The sequence below is a fragment of the Citrus clementina genome, unplaced genomic scaffold, assembly GCF_000493195.1.
Source record: "Citrus clementina cultivar Clemenules unplaced genomic scaffold, Citrus_clementina_v1.0 scaffold_2, whole genome shotgun sequence".
Classification (NCBI taxonomy): Eukaryota; Viridiplantae; Streptophyta; class Magnoliopsida; order Sapindales; family Rutaceae; genus Citrus; species Citrus x clementina.
The window spans coordinates 31,500,241-31,516,229 of NW_006262688.1; the positions used below are offsets into that span (position 1 = coordinate 31,500,241).

Sequence of the window (15,989 nt, forward strand, 5' to 3'; positions counted from 1 at the left end):
CACGAACTGTCACCAATAATCTTCCAAGTTATGACTAATGTTTGATCTGCACTTGACGTGTGGACACCATTATCACTACCAAAGCAACTAGCATGAAAAAAATTTTCTCTCAACAATAAAGAGAAAAATCTTTTTCTTTGATTTGTATAAATAGGCTGCTCTCTCTTTTTTCTTTAGAGAAAATAAGTTTTTTTATATCTCCCTTTAGTAAAAACCCTAAACTCTAAATAATGAAAATCAAAAGACACGATACTTGTTTTTTCTATAGGGGGCACATCTTGTAAAATAACATAAAATCCCTTACACACAAGCATATTAAATAGAGCCTCCCATTAAATGATATATTTAGACTTTTGACCCAAATAACTAGTTATCTTGCTTATTAATCCAGTAGTGGTGCAGTCAATTAAATGAGCTAACCCGAAGATCATTTGGGAACATACAATAGTGGCTACAATAATTAGGCCTGTAATTAAACTAGCCCAATTATTTAATTCCAAATCTACTCCACTAAAAGATTGGAATTGATTTCCATAATTGTATGCTCGAATAATAATTCGTCCCAAGCCACATTGATTTTTTTTATTGCACAATCCTTTGTACCACATCGTTAATTAAATTGATATCTCAACTATCCAATCAATTTAATAACATCTTGTTCCTTGATACTTACTGATTTTCTCTAATGATCATTTTCAACATACTAAATATATTGACACACTCTGGCCAGATAATTCTATGATCAAGTGCCGAAAACCCATCAAAAGATGTGTTGTACAAATTCAATATTGTTAATCTATAACTCCAATACTCATATGTTGTGTTTACTTGCTGGAGTGGGAGTGAGGAGTATGGATTCCTCCCACTTCAGCGTTTACTTACTTAAAATGAGGAGGGATTGGGAGTCCTACTCCGTGGGCCCCACTCATTTTTGGAGTGGGGAGTGGGAGTGGGACTCCCATTGGGGGAGGTGGGAGTGGGAATCCACTCCCACCTCTCCCATTTCTACCCTTTTTTATTTTATTTTATGTTTTATAATTAATAAAATAAAATAAATAATATTATATTTATTTAAATAATAATATTATATTTAACTAAATAATAATTTACATTGATTTTAAGTTAAAATTATTTTAAAATAATAATATTATATTAATAGAGAATTAATAAATATAATATTATTATATTTATTTTAAAAATAATAGTACTATATTTATTTAATATTAATAATAATAAATACTTTATTCTAAGAAAATATTAATTTTGTACTAAATAATATTATATTATTATTTTATATAATAATAAATTTAATATAATTAAATAAAATAAAATAACATTTCATTTTATATTAAAATTACAATTAATAATTTATTGTTCATAATTAAGAATATTAATAATTATAATAAATTTAAAAATATAATAAAATAAATATTATTCATTAAATATATTTTTTATTAGTTTTGTAATTAAAAACTATAATTCTTTAAATAAGGATAAAATTGTAATTTGAAACTATTTACTCCAAATCCAAGACAAAGTAAACACATAAATTGGATTCTGATCTCCATTCCATGCTTCCATTCCAGTGTAAGTAAACAACCTACTCCCACTCCCACTCCCACTCCACACTCCCAATCCTAGGATTCCCACTCCCTAGAATTCCCAATCCAATCCAAAAAGTAAACGCTACCATAATTACTCTCACCAAGATACATTGTCGTGCCCATTGGTAACTCAAATGGAATAACGATTACAATCATGGAATCATAACTAATTCAAAATTAAGATTACAGTAAAATCAATGCCTATGAGATTTAATAAGTCTGACAGTTATTTCAAAGTTAATTAAATATCATATGTGATCATGTTCAATGTAGTTGTACTACATCAATAAATTTATACATGATTAAGACAAATCATCCAATAAATTCATTACAGTTTATACCTAAATAAAGTACCCAACTTTATTTATCAACTGCAAACTAAATTTATTTAATCATAAGATAACTTATATTTATGTCTTCTATGAATCCACATGGTGATCACATAAATACATATAATATGATTAAATGGACTTTGATCAAAATATTAATGCAATTAAGATATTTGAATAAAATACTTTATTAATTTTATTAATTAAAAAAATATTTATTACAATTGAATAAATACATATGTTTTTAAAGAGCATATTTTCCCAACATGAGTGCCTTGTTATTTAATTGTAAGGTATCTAAGCTGTCTAATTTACTAAGATCATTCGGGATGAATCCTTATAACGTATTGTAAGAACGACCCATCTTTGGAGCTTGTGCAATTTTCCCACTGTTCTAGGAATAGTGCCAGCTAGTTCATTCTGATCAAGGCTCAAACCTATCGTGCTGCTTAAGTTACCGATTTATAGAGGAATTCCACCACTAAGTTGACCAGAACCTGCAAAAAGGTATTCAAGAGATGCAGAGAAATTTCCGTTTAAATTCGAAAGGACGCCTTTCGATGGATTGCTTTCTATGGCCAGGAACCCTAAGTATCTGCAATTGGTCAAAGAAGAGTAGAAACTCTGTTGTTGAGTGGAAGATCCAGTTGCAAATGATTACATCCTAAGGGTAAAATCTGGAGTTGTCTGCAATTACCAGTTGTATCCGGAATAAGGCCAGGGAATAAATTATTTGGTAGCTAAAGGACAGTGACCTTCCATGGATTATTCCACTCAGATTAGTCCCTATTATGGGTGCGTTTGGGGCAGCTGTGCAGTGGAGTCCTAGGAGATTTGGAAAGTAGAGACCAATGGTTGATGGAAGATAACCCAATAAATTATTTCCACTGAAGTTGATGGCTTCTAAATTCTATGATGTTATGAGACCAGATAAGTTGTCATCGAAATCTAAATACTGAAGATTGTGTAGGTTCACTTTCATGTGGTATTTCCGCTGCCCAAAGTAAAAAATATGCATTAATTTATCAAGCTCTGGCATGTATTCAAATGCTTTATCTATAATCTAAAAATTCCAAGTAAAAATTTATGTCGAGCTTCTTTAAGTTGAATACCAATTAAGCTTAATAATTAAAAGAAAATTCTATGCAGTATCGATTGCGGCCTCAAGTTGTATGCAAGTTGATGCTTTTGAAATTGAATAGAGTATCAAAACGTTCGGTTTTAAAAGAGATTCATTATTACTAAAGCTCTGTAAGGAGCAATAGTGATAGATAGTTAATTTCTGAATCAAAGGCATGAGAGTTTGGTAATAGTGAGGAAAGTACAGTTTCCGATACTCTTTGGAATTGTTCATGTGATCTTATTTCTGCGAAAGAACAGCACTCCAAGTGACTGATGAGGCCGGCACAAATTGACAGGGAGAATTCCTGATAAGCTGTCACTGAAAACGACGATCGATTTCATAGAAGAAATGTTGATGGATTGTGGAAATTCACCTGCAAACAAAATCCATATTGTTTAATTTTTATAAAGAATTAAGCAAACCATTGTAAGTTAGTAAAAGAACAAGATTGAATTGTAAAGTCAAAATTTGTTACCCACAAGATATAATGCGATAAGCTGAGATAAGTTTCCAATACTTTGTGGAATCGTTCCTGTAATTTTGTTAGCAGAAAGTACCAATCCCGAGCTTTTTGCAATCACCTAAACATGAAAGAATTTGGCTTGTTATCCATTTGAAGAAACGTCAAACGATTGTGTAAAACTGTTACGCATTTTGTAATAATGTGGCCCAAGAACCTAGTGGATATATTCCGTTTTAGGCACAAAATTTATCATTAATTTTGTTATTATACTGTGCAACCCAAAACACGTTTACTTAATTTAGAGAGCTCATGAATTTTAGATTAGCCCACGAACTCAATCGCTGGTAATGAAGGATATTACATACTTTTCTCTTAGGAACCTTGCATCCTCATGAGGGTTATTAGAATAAAACGGAACGGAAACCATATCGTAAACATATTTATCTACACATCGGATTTTGAATCGGCTCCAATATTAATTGTAACACACATGGGTCTAACCACTAAGTAGATATTATCTAATTTAGGCAAATAACCCATCATACTTTTTTTATTAGGATTTATAATCTAAAACATATCTACTTAGCTGGAAAAGTCCATGACTTATAAATAAATACAGAAACTCTCTCGCCAGGAATGCAAGGTGTCACCCATTAAACACAAACCGTTGGGAATTAAAATAGGACTTGGATCAAGTGATGAGCTAACTTATGCTTAATTCTTCATAATCTTTTGCCACACATACATGTAGCAATATATGATTAAGATTTACTTAATTTTATATTCTTGTTATTTTGTATATTTCTAAAATGTTAGTAAAAAGGTCAGTAAATTTAAATTCATTAAAATAACTTATTTAAAAACATAAGGGTAAATGCTTGTTAGTCTCCATATTTTGAGTTAAATGTCCGTTTTTACTTTTTCTTTACTTCTATAACAATACCCCAGCAACAATATTCTTGGAGATATTAAATAAAAGAAAAAATATAAATTTATCAAATTAGCCTTAAAAGTAAAATAAAAAATCAATTGCTATTATTTTACTTTTAGGATCAATTTGAAAATCAATTTTTTAATGAAAAATTATCTGTAAGATTGTTACAAGGTATTAAATATTACTTTAAATTGATTGGATCAATTTATTCATAAATAATAATTAATAAGATTGTTGTAAGGATATGAAAAATACTAGTTATTTCATATTGATATTTATTTTCTTAATTTCCTAATAAGTAATTATCAGTTAATTTTTTAAAGAAATTTATCCACCCAAAAAAAAATATATTAAAGATATGTTAAATGGAGGCCTTATCCTCAATGTCCATTTTTGTTGATACGATTTTTATTTAAAATGTTTGTTTTTACCTCGATGTACTAGCAAGATGGAGGTCAAATGAAACTTCCAAAACAACGAAAAAAAATGTCACGGTCCAATAGTCTGTCTAGTCGATGAAAAGCTGAAAGAAGGCACCATGCCTAAAGGAAAATCTTATAGTGTTTGGAAGAAAAGAAAATTTACAGAGAAAAAGAATATTCTTGAGCTGAATTTTATTATCAGTATTTCATTGTAATCAAAAAAGAAAATACAATCTGTTTTTATACTAAGCTCGTGAGCTTAATTAACTGCGTAAAAACTAAAACAAAAAACAACAGAATAAAAGATGCAGGGCACAATAGACAAGTGTAACTAATTAAGCTGAGCTGTCAATCGATCTAGCACACTCTCAATTACTCTGCTGATTTGGCTTCCTTAATCATTCTTTGCTTTGACTGATCCTTGACTAAGAAGCTGAGATGTGCTTCCTTAATAGCCCCCCTCAAACTCAATGGGCAAGGTTGAACATTGAATTTGCTTATGAAAAAATTGAAGTGATTGAAGGTTAAGGGTTTTGTTAAGACATCTGCAATTTGTTCTTCACTGGGTATATAATTGATCTGCAATTCCTTGGCAACAACTTTATCTCTGATGAAGTGCATGTCTAGTTCAATGTGTTTGGTTCTTGAATGATAAACTGGATTCTTTGCAAGCTCAGTGGCACTCTTGTTATCACACCATATTACTGGAGTTAAAGTGCACTGCATATTCATTTCACTAAATAATGATTGAAGCCAAGTAATCTCTGCACAAGCTGAAGCAAGAGCTCTATATTCACTTTCAGCACTAGATCTAGTCACAACTGATTGCTTCTTAGAAGACCATGAGATTAGATTGTTTCCCAAGTAAATACAATATGCACCAACTGATTTCCTGTCATCAATGTCACAAGCCCAATCTGCATCTGTGTATCCAGTTAGTGTTAGCTCTCCTTTAACTCCAAATTTCAGTCCATAATCCTGAGTTTCCTTTAAGTATCTTAATACTCTCTTACATGCCATTAGATGCTGTAAAGTTGGCATAGCAACATACTGACTAAGCTTATGTACTGCAAAGGCTATCTCAGGCCTTGTAAGAATCACATACTGTAAACCACCAACTAAACTTCTATATGCTGAAGGATCATCAATAAATTGTCCAAGTGAATCATCAACTTGTTTCTGAAGTTTTGTTCCAGTAGTCATTGGTGTGTCACAGCCTTTACAGTTCAGCAGCTCTGCTTTTGCCAATAAGTCTCTGATATATTTTCTTTGAGACAAGAAAATACTTCCATTGTAGTAAGAAACTTCAATTCCCAGGAAATAAGACAAAATCCCTAGATCCTTTAAAGCAAAAACTGAATTGAAATGAGAAATAAAATCTTCAAGAGCTTTGTTGTTAGGACCTGTAATTAATATATCATCCACATAGATTAGTACCATAATCATAGATCCTTTTTCCTTCTTCAGAAACAGTGATGTATCTGCTCTTGAATTCTGAAATCCCCATTTAATCAAGGTTTCCTTGAGCTTATCAAACCATACTCTAGGAGCCTGCTTCAGCTCATAAAGTGCCTTATTCAATTTGCAAATATGACCAGGTTTGTGAACATTGATAAAACCCTCAAGTTGCTTCATAAACACATCTTCAACTAGATCACCATTCAAGAATGCATTATTAATATCTACTTGCCTTATTTTCCAGTTGTTCATTGCAGCCAAGCTTAACACCACTCGAACTGTAGCTGGTTTAACTACTGGACTGAAAGTCTCAAAATAATCAACTCCTGCTACTTGTTGAAATCCCTTTGCAACAAGTCTTGCTTTATGCTTGGCAACACTCCCATCAGTATTATGCTTGACTCTAAATACCCATTTATTGTCAACAACTTTCTGTTCAAATGTTTTAGGTACTAGAATCCAAGTATTGTTCTTCATTAATGCATCATACTCATCTTTCATTGCCTGATACCATCTTTGATCTCCTAATGCTTCTTCTACTGTATCTGGTTCTCAATTTGATAGAGCAGTACAATACACCTTTGGTTTGAATATACCTGATTTAGCTCTAGTGATCATTTTGTGTGTAGGCTGATGAATAGGTTGCCGGTTCTGTGAATGTGTGTTGGTTAATATGTCATGTGGCAAAATTGGATTTTGAGGTTCTGGTTGAGAAGTTTGAGCTGATACAGGTGAAGTGTTTATAATTGGTGTTTGTGTGTAGTCTTGAGAATCAAGTAAATCAAGTTGTTGATTGTGTTGAGCAGTGATTGTATGCTCAGAACCTGATGAAGATTGAGTTCTGTTACTGCTGGTTCCTGCTGAGAAAGGTTCTTCAGAGCTGCTATCAGGAATATATGGCAAAGCAGACAATTGAAATACTAGTTGTTGGCTTAGTGTTTTGACAGACTCAGTATCATAAGATGAGGTATTGGTTTTATCATCAAGAATGACTGAAGGAAAACATGTTTCATCAAATGTAACATGTCTGGCAATATATGCTCGACCTGAAAGATAAAGGCATTTATAACCTTTGTGTGATGGACTGTACCCAATGAATATACACTTGCTGGAATGAAAATCAAACTTATGTTTATTATAGTCTCTCAAGAATGGATAACATAAACAACCAAAACACTTAAGAAAACTATAATCTGCTTTGTGTTTAAACAACTTCTCATATGGTGTTTGATTCTTGAGCACTGGAGTGGGTAACCTATTGATGTGAAACACTGCAGTATGAAAGGCATCCCACCAATATTGAAGACATAAATTTGCTTAAGCTAACAAAGTTAAAGCACGTTCAACTATATGTCTATGTTTTTTTTTCACTGATCCATTTTGATGATGTGTATAAGGGCATGAATGTCTACAAAGAATGCCGTTTTGATTTAGAAAATCTGTAAACACTCTATATTCTCTCCCCCCCTCCCCCAATTAGATTGCAACATCTTGATAGATGTGTTGAACTGATTTTCAACCTGAAGTTTGAATAGCTTAAAGACTTCTAAAGCTTCTGATTTAAGCTTAAGGGGATAAATCCATATATATCTGCTATAATCATCAACAAAGCTAATGTAGTACTTATATCCATTCCTAAATAGAACTGGTGAAGGCCCCCAAAGATCTGTGTGTATAAGTTCTAGAACATGAGTAGTTTTGGTATCTGTAGTTGCAAAATGTAATTTATGGGATTTTCCTAATTGACAGGCTTCACACACATTATGACTGGAATTTTTAAGTGACTTCAGAGAGACTTTAGCACAATTACAAAACCTCAGCAAGTGTATAAGAACATTCAAATTTGGATGACCAAACTTTCTATGCAACAAAGTTAATTGATCAATTGTTTGAGTACAATTGGATGAAACAGAATTGAAACATGTCTTAGCAAAAGAATCACAATTATTTAAGGTCTGATTGTTTCTGTCAACAAAAGACAACATAGACAGAGGCTTATTTGAATGAACAACTGACATATATGACTCATGAGTTTGAGTATTAGGTGAACTGGGTTTAAGTTGCAACTTGTACAGCCCTTTCTCAGCAAGCCCCTGCAGCAGAACTTGTCCTTTCATTTTGTCCTTCACAAAACAAACATTACAATAAAATTCAACATAGATGTTATTATCTGAGGTTAGTTTGGATATGCTTAAAAGATTTTTGGTTATAAAGGGTACAAGCAGCATATCTTTTAACAAAATGCAAGTAGTTGTATGACCAGATCGAAGAGAAGCATTACCAACATGAGTGATAGTTAGGCCTTGACCATTTCCTATGATGAGTTGATCATTACCTTTGAATTCCTCTCTGATGTGCATATTGGTCATGTTGTTTGTGAGATGATATGTAGCTCCACTATCCAAATACCAGCCTTCATCAGCAGGCCTTTCAAAATTGGTCATGTATGCAGCTCCAGGGGAATATAAAGCATGAGAACCAGGCATGTATACAGGAGACATACCAGCAGAATATTCATCAAAATTAGGCATATAACATGGCATGTAATTAGCTGATTCAAAATTAGTCATATAAGCAGACTTTGTAATTTTTCCTTTGTTATTGGCTCTAGATGAAGCTGGAACAAAATCGTCATTAATCTATACCAGCAGACATCCGCAAAGAGTCCAGAAGTAGAGCTAATCGGGCATATTGTCATTTCATAAGAAATACTAGCAGCATTGGAAGTGAGTTCATAGAAAAATAGGATGGCAGGTAGGAGACATCCATTGAAGATTGGTTTTCCTTTCATATGGAACATGTTATGGCCTCTGCCATATCCACCAAACCAGAGTATCTTCCATCGAAACCATTAAATCCAGGAAAATTTCTAGAAGGAAAACCTCTACCAGATCAGGTCCTCTTCCAATATGATAAAGCCTTGAAAACCTCGGGTATAACCACCTCTTATATAGTTTCCCCTTGTTTGTGCAAAATGAGCATTGAACATGCCTGGTGCAAAATTAGCATTGAAAACAGTTTTAGCATCTTGCTCTTGTTGCTCAATTCTAGATTCATGAGTGAGCAACAATGCATATGCATCATCAAAATCCATTTTACAAGCAGTGATAAACGAAGCTATATCTAGGAAGCCTGATCCAAGACCATTAAGGATGTGCATCAACAATTCTCTATCATTCAAAGGACTCCCATCACAAGCAAGCTTATCAGCTAAGGCTTTCATTTTCATGCAATAGTCTTCAACATTCATTGATTCTTTCTTTAAAGTGTTTATTTCATACTTGATCTGAAGTACCTTAGCTTCAGATTGTACTCCAAATTTTTTCTCAAGAGTTTTTCATACAGACTTTGAACTATCAAGATTAATAACAAGACCAAGTGTACCTTTACTTATTGAAGATAAGAGCCAGCCAAGAAGTGTTTGATCTTGTGATTTCCAGGTGATAAATTTTGGATTCTCAATCAGCTGTGTAGATCCATTGGCTGTCCTTCGAGTGAGATACTGCTCTAGTTCAGATTTTGTTCCATTAATGAAACCTTCAAGTCTATTGCCTCTTATGGAAGTTAATACTTGAGATCGCCATATTAAGTAATTGGCTCGATCTAGCTTCACGGGAGTGTTGAATGAAAAATTGGTTGAGCTTGTTGAATTAGTGTTTGTGTTTACGATTGGATTATTGGAGCTAGTCATATTGATCTGGCTCTAATACCATAAAGGAAAATCTTATAGTGTTTGGAAGAAAAGAAAATTTACAGAGAAAAAAAATATTCTTGAGCTGAATTTTATTATCAGTATTTCATTGTAATCAAAAGAGAAAATACAATATGTTTTTATACTAAGCTCGTGAGCTTAACTAACTGTGTAAAAACTAAAACAGAAAACAACAGAATAAAAGATGCAGAGCACAATAGACAAGTGTAACTAATTAAGCTGAGCTGTCAATCAATCTGGCACACTCTCAACTACTCTGCTGATTTGGCTTCCTTAATCATTCTTTGCTTTGACTGATCCTTGACTAAGAAGCTGAGATGTGCTTCCTTAATAATGCCCTATCTTTCGATATGATTTTCACTATCAGACAGGGATATGGCCCGGTCGTTCAAGACGAATATCACTATCAAAATCCATTAAGCCGCGGCCCCCAATCCAAGTTCATGATTATTGTTTTCCATCATTCATGGATAATAAGTATATGCTTACATGGTTATTGACCTTGCATGTAAGTTCTCTATGTTCCGCATAATTATTAGCTCAGAATTGAGATGTCGGTGTTAATGCTATGCATGAGTCTTCGTGATACGCCTGGCTTTAATACATATATCCTGAATAGTGATCATAAAGTTTCTTTCGGAATACAACTACGATATTACTTTCATTTTACCAGACCAGCCACTTATTCCTTGTTAATTTGTAAGGTAAAAACCCACCACTGATGCAGGCCGCAACAAGGCTAGCATCCCCACTCCGACAACAAATTAACCCAACCCCTCTGACAGTACTTGTGGCTAAGGTATTAGCAACTGAAAATTTAATTCATGAAGAGACAGACACTGACGCCAACCAAGCACAACTTCCTACCAGAATCGAATTTGCCCCGTTGAGTCAGCCAAAGCTGGCGGCATCAGCAGTATCAAGCTTGTTGAACATCTTTTAGGAACTTTGTTTTTATGTTCTTGAGATCAACCAAAGCATCTTTAATACTCATTCTTTCCTCAGGAATTTCTGCCGAGCATTTCAATGCCAAGCTCATAACGGATGACATGCACTTCTTCTTAGCTGCAACGTCAGCTTCCTCTTCTCCGCTCAGCAAATTGGCATCTATAACGTCAGTAACCGCATCAGGTAATGATTCTTCGACCCAATGCTTCAAGCACATTTCCCCTGTAAACATCTCATCCGTAGGCTTTCTTCTAGTTAATGTTTCCATCATTAAAATGCCAAAGCTATAGACATCTCCACTGGTAGAAACAATTCCTTCTGATCCATACTCTGTATTTATTAAACTTCAGTCATCAGAAAGTTCCATGAGAAATTTCTATATATATGCTTAGAAACTAGAACATTCACCTGGTGCCATGTAGCCAATAGTTGCCAGAGTCATGGTTTGTTTCATAGAATCAACTCCATCTAATAGTTTAGCGATTCCAAAATCACCCAAATGTGCAACCATATCATCATCTAATAGAACGTTGCTGGGCTTCAGATCACAGTGGATGATTGATGTTGAATAGCCTTGATGAAGATATTCCAATGCAGAAGCAACATCTATCATTATGTCCAGCCTCTGTTCGATATTGAGCAGATAGTTATGAGAATACAACCACCTCTCCAAGCTCCCCTGAGGCATGTACTGCAGTATTAAAGCCTTGAAACCAGGATTACTGCAACTGCTAAATATTTTAACAAGATTTCGGTGTCGAATTCTACGCATAACTTCACATTCAGCATCAAAACTTTTAAGAGCTCTATCTTCCTGAAAATTGAATACCTTTATTGCGGCATTCATCCCATCAGCAAATGTTGCTTTGTACACAGAGCTGAAAATCCCTGTACCGAGCAAGTTGCTTTCACTAAATCCATTTGTAGCTAGTCGAAGCTCTAGGTATGAAATCCTTCTCAATGCTGCAGTATTCAACAAATTGTTCTCTGTTGGCCGACTCTTGTTCCTCCTGCGGCGTCTTAAGAGGATGATAATGAGAGCCAGTACCACCATTGTTGTCGCAATTGCTGGTAAAATATATCTCAGCACAAGCCTAGTGGCTTTGGATTGTTGGGAGGAACCAGTTTTGCAAGGTGGGACTTGTAGTCGAGATGAACCACAGAGTGCAAGATTTTGCATAAACGATTCAGCAGTGAAGTTAACAAAAGGTCCTCCACTCGGAATTTCTCCTTCTAGTCCATTAAAAGAAACATTCAAAAAGCTAAGATGCGAAAGTGCTTCAAAGGACTTGGGAATCACTCCGGAAAACTTGTTATCAGAGAGATCCAAACTCTCTAAGCTGATCAAGCTGCCCATTGATTGAGGAATAGAGCCTTCGAATCCATTTGTGGCTAAACCGAGATAAGTTAGATCTTTTAGACCACTAATACCGCTTGGGATAGAACAAGATAGCTGATTCCCAGATAAATATAATCCTGTCAAGACTTTTAAATTCCCAATATCTTGCGGAAGACAGCCACTTAGCAAATTAAACGAAAAGTCTACCACTAGGATATACTCAAGGCTCCAGAACGTTGAAGGTATAGTGGAATTCAACCTGTTGGAGCTTAAATTGAGATATCTTAGAGATGTTAGATTAGCTAAGCAAGGGGATATCTGGCCTTGAAATGCATTACCCGGTAACAGTAGGGTATTTAAGCTTTCTAATTGACATAGCTCAGATGGGATGGGCCCTTGAATGTTATTGTATGAGAGATCCAATCCTTGAAGCTTCTGCAATTTTCCCACTGTTGTTGGAATAGTGCTGCTTAATTTATTTTTATAAAGGCTCAAAACTATCGTGTTGATCAAGTTACCGAATTCTACAGGAATTGCACCACGAAGTTCAGTGGAAGATGCAAAAAAGTATTCAAGAGATGTAGAGAGATTTCCCATGGAATTCGGCAGGGCGCCTTTCAATGGATTGTTTTGTAAGACTAGACGCCTCAAATATCTGCAATTTGTCAAAGATGTGTAGAAACTGTGTCCTTGAGTCGAAGATCCAGTGGTCAAATGGTTCAATGATAAGTCGAGAATCTGGAGTTGTCTGCAATTACCAAATGTATTGGGAATAAGGCCAGAGAATATTTTCTGATAATCCCAGGAGAATGACCTGAGAAGCATTACAAATGGAACTAGGGATAATTCCGCTCAGACTATTCCCCCATAAGATTAGTCCTTGGAGATTTGGAAGGTAGAGACCAATGCTTGATGGGAGATGACCTGATAAATGGTTTCCATAAAGTTGAATGGATTCTAAGTTTGAGTTGTTGAAGATCATAGACGGTATGCGACCAGTTAGCTTGTTGCTAGCGAAGTCTAACACCTCAGATTATGGGTGCCTTTGGGGCAGCTGCGCTGTGCTATATTATAGGGGATATTCCCCTTGAATTTAGGACAGCGCAGCTGCCCCAAACGAATTCTATATAGATTGCCAATTTCATGTGGTATTTCCCCTGCAACAATGTGAAAAGTCATGCATTTACTTCACACGCATTGGCGAGCATTCAAAAAGTAGGATAATTAGAGCACGAATTGGAGTTCAGTCAAGATGAAGATCAAGCTTCTTCAAATTGAATACCTATTGATTTCAGTAATTAAGTAAAAGAAAATAACGTGAAGCATTGGATCCTCGAATTGTATTAAAGGCATATGCTTTTAAAATTGAAATGGAATGTGGAACTACCGATAAATAACTGATTTCTACCTGTTAATTGATTTTCCCGAAGAATTAAAAAATTGAGCAATGTACTCTTGAGATATAATTAGTAATCTAGTAAATTGAGCAAGAAGTTTGAAGGGTTATTTGGTTTGCTTCACTTGAATGCCAAGAAAATACTTCATTAAGCCCAAGTCAGTCATCTCAAATTCATCTAGCATGCTTTTTTTAAACTCTTCCACCATTTTCAGATTAGTGCCACAATAAATTAGATCATCAACATAAAGGCAAACAATAAGGAAATCAGTACCCTCCTTTTTGACGTAAAGAGAAGGTTTGCTTGAGCTTCTGTCAAATCCATTTTTAATGAAATATCTATCAATTCTGCTATTCCACGCTCGAGGGGCTTGCTTCAAGCCATACAAGGCTTTTCGGAGTCGATAAACTTTGTTTTCTTCAGCTTTCACTTCATATCTTTTAGGCTGCTCAACATAAACCTCTTCTTCAATTTCACCATTTAGAAATGCCGATTTTACATCTAGCTGAAACACATTTAATTACATTTGAGCTGCCAAGGCAAGAACAGTTCGAATAGTCTCCATTCGAGCTACGGGAGCAAACATTTCTGTAAAATCAACTCCAGGCAGCTGAGAGTATCCTTTGGCAACGAGCCGCGCCTTATATTTTTGAACTGAACCATCTTCATTGTACTTTATTTTGAAGATCCATTTCAGCCCAATTGTTTCTTTTCCATTCGGCAAATTAACCATCTCCCAAGTTTTATTTTTCACAATGGTGGCCATTTCCTCGTTCATTGCTCTGATACCAGTGTTGAGATATAATTAGTAATCTAGTAAATTGAGCAACAAATTTGGTATCAGAGCTTTTCCAAAACACCCTCAAAATGACATCAAATAACCCTTCAAACTTCTTGCTCAATTTACTAGATTACTAATTATATCTCAACATGTACAGTTTCCGAGGTTTTTAGGAATTCTTCCCGTGAACTTATTGTTGTATAAATAAAGCTCTTCAAGATGAAGGCAGAAATCAACCGGGATACTTCCAGATAAGCTGTTATCGGCAAGAACAATAGATTTCAAAGAAGAAACGTTGAAAATGGCCGGTGGAAATTCACCTGGAAATTTAGATTATTTAAAGCTTGCAAGTAACAAATAGTGACGGTTCAATATCTCTAATCCAACCAGGTCTTGCAATAAATAAATAAAAGAAAACATGGCTGAATTATACCTTCCAAATTGTTACCATGAAGATGCAACTCTCTAGCTCAGTTAAGTTTCCAACAGTTCGTGGTATTGTTCCAGTGATTTTGTTAACTGAGATGGACAATCTTTTGAGCTTGTTACAGTCACCTAAACTCGAGGGAAGTTGCCCTGTTATCTTGTTTGAAGAAACATCAAACGATTCAAGTTCTGGAAAAATATTACACAAATCATCAGGGAGACTTCCGGACAAGCTACTGTTTGACAGATCAACTATCTTTAATCTTCGCAACTGCTTCAGCTCATTTGGAATAGTGTCATGGAAACTATTGCCACTGAAGTCAAGATAAACAAGAAATGACAGATTTCCCACGTGTGGTGGGATGGTCCCTCCAAACCCCATGTTAGGAAGTTTGACGGTAGTGACTCTGCGATGGCGGCTGCCGCAAGTGACGCGAGCCCAATTGCATACTGAGTTTGAGGTACTGGTGGCTGACAAGTTCCAGTTGTGCGCAAAGAAATTGTGAGGGTCCAAAGATATGTGAGCTTTCCGTTGAAGAAGAGCCGCTTCATCAGTTTTGATGTTGGGTGCAGACATCGCCAACTTAGGTGGCGTTTGTTTTTTTGACTGAAATCTAAATAGACCTGAATTAGTCTGAATTCTGAATAGATCTGAATGTCTGAATCTGAATAATATGTTTGTTTTTTCGTCTGAATCTCGGAAAATATATATTAAGTTGTTTTTTTTTCAACTGAAAAAGCTGAAAATATGTACATTTACATTTGTATCTTTATTAAATTTGAATGTCAAATAAATAATATATTAAATACCACAATATTTTAACATTTATAAGTAAAATTATATTTAAGTGAATACATAATCATTTTAGAATTTTAATATATAAAATAACATAAATTTTAAATTTTATCGTATATAATATAAGAAAGAAAAAATGTAGATATTTTTATGTGGGGTAAATGTCTATGAGTGAGTTTTGGGATAAACATGAAAAATAAATTATAACACATGGATATTTTTGACATTAGTAAGTAATTGACTTAATTCAAATTTCT

The 15,989-nt window shown here is 34.5% G+C and overlaps 1 pseudogene; it reads right to left on the reverse strand.

The window, feature by feature from the left end:
* Positions 1 to 10,964: 10,964 nt before the first annotated feature.
* LOC18052213 lies at positions 10,965 to 15,513 on the reverse strand (annotated as a pseudogene).
* Between the last annotated feature and the right edge of the window lie 476 nt (positions 15,514 to 15,989).